We start from the raw sequence: 5869 nt of genomic DNA on the forward strand, positions 1-5869 counted from the left end.
TCATCATGAACTCCATATCAAGGTACACAATAATCGATATGAACCTAGCAAGGCATAAAATCATCAATAGGTACAAAAACCCCAATACATACCAATGAAAAGGTAAAGACAGGTAATAAAAGGAACAAATCTCAGTGAAATCTGAAGTCACATACCTGGTGTGCTAAAAAACGAATGAATATGAGTGAGTCCAAAAGTGGATTGAGCATTAAAATTATTAACTGAGGTTTTATGTGCACCTAAAGTGTCACAACTCTATGATACTGACATGAATAGTCCAAATGACTAATAATCCCATGCCGATGACACTCTCTGGACTAGTGACTAATCCTTCTACAGTTGTAGAAAACCCCTAAAGCCCTAACTTAGCGAGAAACATGAGTTGACCCTAACTAACTAATTGACTGACACCAAGGAAGCACCCTACTAAAGTAACCATTCTCTCTGATCATAACGTACCTCAAGAGCCTTAGGCTAGAAAGGAGTACATGCTAAGCCTACCTTAATTATTAACTCACATCTGGGGAACTCTCTAGAATAATGTCCCATCTCACCATAACCAAAAAAAGCTCCTAGAATCCTCTGAGATATTTCCCTTTTAAATCTAAAATGGCCCTACAGCCTGAAGACCCTACCAATAACTCCATAAGGTTGACTAAACCCTGCTCACTATAATCACCATAACTAATCTAAAAGCTACCCATAGCCTGAAACATTACCTATATAGAACCAATGGGCTTTCAGTGAAGCTGACCTTGGTAAGAAGGATCCTCACTCTTGGGTGGAATATCAATAGCACTATACTGATGACATGGCCTCTTTCTACCATGTCCATAAGTCTCAATACATGCTTTCTTTGTGGCCCTCACATGATCAACAACCTGAGAGAAGGAAGAACTGACTACTATCAAATAATATGATGTCAAATAGAGTTGCAATGTTAATCCTTTAATAAATGCATGCACCACATCATTCTCTGAAAGATACCGTATAGGAATATGTCTGCCCACTCAAGAAACCCAATCTCATATTGTGAAACTGACACATAACCCGACTAAATACCAACAAACCCAACTTTGGCCTTATAACTGTTCGATGAATTGAATGTTATCCCTAGCAGTGAGGTATCCATAAAAAGACTTAGGATCCCCAGTGCCAAATGTCTGAAGGCTAAAACGGTCATAAAGTCTATCAAAACCTGGGTTGGCCTTAAATCCTTTGATTAGCGCTGAAGACCATCGACATCCATCCCAAACTCCTACATCCAATATTGTACTAAAATTTAGAAATACGTGCCAAAGTCCCATCTATATCTATCCACAATCTCACATCATACATCTAGAATAGAATAGAGTCAAGGATCATACTTGAAGTTCACAGAAATACGAACAAATGACAAGGAGTCAAGAATAAAATTTCCTAAGAATGACTCATTGCCTCCTAAAGATAGGTTATGGACATCTCTACACTGATCTACAGGACTACTAGATACTTAGCTCTTATACCAACACACAGGTAAACCTACGCTCTGATACCAAATTACCATGACTCAATTTCTCAGGTCATGATGGCACCAACTATATTACACCAGTAGGAAAGCCAACCAATAGTCTGAAACAACTGGTAATGGACTACCAATAGAATAGAAGGAAGAATATGGTATAAATATAGTATAAGACTGAATTACATGAGATAGTCCCAAAACCTGGTTGAACTAGTACAAGAGCTTATAATATATATATAAGACTTACAAAATAAAGTACAAAATGAATATACTAATACGACACATCTCTGAATACAACATAAGGATTATTATAATACATAAAAGGAGAGTAGCAATACTGCGAACTCCAAGAGCTCACCCAATGTCTCTGAACCATAGTTGCTCTGTATGACACACACAATAATAGAAAGAGCTCGTACAATGATCTATAAGTTGTAGAAGTATGGTACGAGTACCAACACATGATACTCAGTAGGCAACTACGGACTGAGATCTAAAGAAAATACAACTATAATAACATAAAAGAAGAAATGTAAACAACATCTAAATATCCCACAAACTACATAATAAAGCTAATTAGATAATAAGGATAAACTATCCTATTTATATCCAATAGACTAACATAATAAGGATTAGGATGTATTAAGGATGAACTATCCCCTTCTAGCCATACTGAGGAGCCTCAACACTATATCATATATCAATGTCCAATATATGAATAACGAGAAAAAAGAGGATATATAATAGTATACAAGGCCAAGAAATGAATATAAAATAGTAATAAATGAAAGAAAGAAGGGATATATAGTAATATCATAGATATACTTATGTATATAAATAAATTTAACTCAAGGTACAACCTAAGTAATCACATTATCATCTCCAAGCCTCCCAATCATAGTAGGAACTAGTGCAAAAGTAATCAGGGTTTCTAATCCATAAGTCTAAACATGAGATAATTACAATAATAAAGCAACAATAAAAAAAGAATTAGAATATCATTGTCTAAAGACATAATGCCTAACTATTGGATAATCATGCGTAATAACGTAAATGTAAGGTAAGGGAATCAGAATCATACCTCTAATTTCAATACTAGTCCAACAATCAACCTATCACGTACTAACCATAATAATAAAAATAATAATAAAAATTAACTGGCTAGTCCAAAAAAATAATACCTGATCAAGCCTTTCATAAACCATCACTATCCTAGGCTTAGAAGGTCCAATCAACACTCAGCAAATAATAGTCCCAGCCTATATCTATGAAACCCCTCCTAAGGTTGATAGTTATAGGGAATACTGGTGATAGAAAATGAGCATGCAAGAATAAATGTCCAGAAATAATCCATATACCATAACCTATCTAAATTCCATAAAGTAACTAGTGTATGAACACATATCATCAATATCATCATCAATTTCTAGACTTGAATCGGAACTCATATCATCAATATTGTCATCAATGGCCTACTAATTTAGTACTATATATGTGTGTGTGTGTGTGTGTATAAGTACACGGCTATAATCATGGCTAAAAGAGTGAAAATCCATTAATCTATTATTCTAGGTAAACTCAAAAACTAAGTAATCATATAAATGTAGAAAGGGTTGGGATATCTCTTGATCAGGGTAAATAATAGTAGTAAGACTGTGGATTAAAATCTATCTCGATGAAACCTCCAAGATCATTATCATTAGTCTCGAAGGCTTATAAGTTATTCATGAAGATGGTATGATTCCCATTATAAAGAAATCTATTTTAAAAGTGAAAAGTTGTGATAAATCCTTTTTCAGGAAAAGAGTAATAAAATCATATTTGAGTTGGAATCATACCATTTACCATCTAAGAGATCATGATTATATCGAATATATGTATATCATCACCAATATTCAAACAATACAATTATAAGCATCAATATGTCTATAAACTATGACAATTTTTTACAAGGATAGAATACTTCTCGAAACCTAACAAATACCATAATCACAACCTTGGGCCAAATATATCTAATCGTCACACCCATAACATCATAATTAGGGGAAAGACCATTACAATCCACCAAGTAAATTACTAAACATCATACTAAGGTTTGATTAACCTTAGCTGATCCTAATCATGCTAACATTCATAAATAAGTCTACAAAAGCTAACACAGGTCTTGGCCTAAGGTGGGCCGGTGAAGCCCACTTCTAATTGCCAAAATCCATTTTGGATAAGCTTTTATCCTCGGCTAGGATTAGGTATCTAAATTAACTTCTAACTATTGAATAAGCCACAAATATACCTAAGATAGTTGTTCTTCCCAATAATGAGCAAATAATTTAATCATACCAAAAAGAATAAAAACTAAGCCAATTTCCCTAACTTGCACAAATAATACCAAATCCACCCTAACATGAGTAATTAAGGTAATATGGGTCATATTTGTATGTCCAAGTGCTAATATTTATCCATATTTGTGCTTATTATATGAGCTAAAACTTGTTAATTGTATTGTCTTTGAGATAAAACTGTAATTGTGAGCTAATGGACATGATTAGCATTCCTGGGCTAGATCATAATAAAATTGTATATGCTTTGATGCATTAACATGGAGCTTTTGGATAATGGAAGCATTTCGAGTTACATATTGAGCGTGAACACAACGGAAAAAAAATTGAAAGCATGGAACAAAGTATGGAAGCAAAAAAATATACAAGGAGCTGGAAACGGAGAAAATGACAAGCCTCCGTACCACAAACCTCAGCCTCTGTGTTAGGCTCTATGGAACATTAATGAGTTAAATCAAGTGGCAATTTATGATGAAGGTCCATGATATACCTGTACCACGGACCATAGTGTCTGCGATAACCTTTGTGGCATAGAGATTGGTAAATAAGCAAGTGACTTTCACGTATGCATCCATGATACTGGCGTGTAATGAACCTTAGTCATCGCGATAAGGTCCATGACATGGTGAAGTCTTACTTTTGTACATCTTGCCCTACTATATAAGGGACAATTAATACAATTTAGGATGACCTTTGGCATATGAATAGAAAAGGGAAAAATAGTTATGAGATATTAATTAATATAATTTAGGATGACCTTTGGTGTTATTAATTTTATATCTTTGATGTTATTTTCAAACATGAGTGGCTAAACACCATTGTTCTAGGGTTAAGGCCGAAGACATGACTGTATTTTGATATTCTTAGAGTGATTGAACGTTGGTTTATTGCATGGGTTATTCTTATTCTCTTTTTTACTATTTAAATACATGGCCACCATTAAAAACATGTTTAATTCTCTTTCGATACCGAAAGAAGGAACATTAGGATAGATTGAAGGGATTAAGGAGCAACTTCTCATTCTTCTACATAATGAAGGATATGAATGAACATCTAGGATAGAAATATACTTAGTCGCCTTGTTTGGTTCAATTGCAAGAAGATAAATTAAAGCATCCAAAATGGATCATCACATCCCCACTCAACAATGTATTTGTGATGTCTTTTTAGATAGAAGATTAGAGGATCGAAAGGCCATAATCATATTTATAACCCTGCAAATCAATAACTCGATAACCAACACAATCACGATGAGGATAGAGACTTACATGATCGTTAAGAGTGTCCCAACCCTAAAATTCTCTCTCGTATTGTTTACAACCTATCTTACATTACAATTGACAGTCTTTGTTATTTATTTACTTTTTTAATTTATTCATTTATTTGTTAAAACCAATTTGATGATCTGAAATAATTGAATACATTATTATTGAAATTGAAGTTAAGTAAATTACTAATCAAGTAGTCCTCATGGGTTTGATATCCAATTCTTTTGAGTTACTATATTACTTGTACGATAACATGCACTTGTATTTGCAATAAGCTCCCCGAAAATAGCACGTTTGAGAAGTTAGACTCTGAGTTTTATGAAGAAAGATGGAGAGAATCCTTACCAAGCTTGGGAAATATTCAAGGCTATACTCAGAAATTGCCCTCACCATCATTAAACTAATGATGTGTCAGTACATACTTTCATTGAGGGTCTTGAGCCAAACACCAAGATTTTCTTGGATTCAAAAGCAGGTGGGTAGGCTATAGAGAAGACTTATGATGAATTATATAATTTTTGAATTGGATTTTGCAGGGGAACCCTGAGTGGCATATTGATATAATAAAGAGTGCTCTAAATAAGGTTACAGGTGTGCTAGGCGTTGATCAGTTTGTGGCTATAATAGCATAGATTATTGCACTAGAGAATTAGATTACTATACCACTCAGCAATATGAACCTGGGGATCACACAGTCCACTCCAGTAACAGCAAAAATATAGTTCATCAGACTTATACTTGGTGTGAAGTTTGTGGAAATA

General features: G+C 34.1%; 1 non-coding gene across 1 annotated transcript; it reads right to left on the reverse strand.

Moving 5' to 3' along the window:
• Positions 1 to 5399: 5399 nt before the first annotated feature.
• LOC124888256 lies at positions 5400 to 5506 on the reverse strand. Its single transcript, XR_007046387.1, has one exon. It is a non-coding gene; the product is annotated as a small nucleolar RNA R71 (small nucleolar RNA).
• Positions 5507 to 5869: the final 363 nt, after the last annotated feature.

This window comes from Capsicum annuum, chromosome 10, assembly GCF_002878395.1.
Source record: "Capsicum annuum cultivar UCD-10X-F1 chromosome 10, UCD10Xv1.1, whole genome shotgun sequence".
NCBI classification, from domain to species: Eukaryota; Viridiplantae; Streptophyta; class Magnoliopsida; order Solanales; family Solanaceae; genus Capsicum; species Capsicum annuum.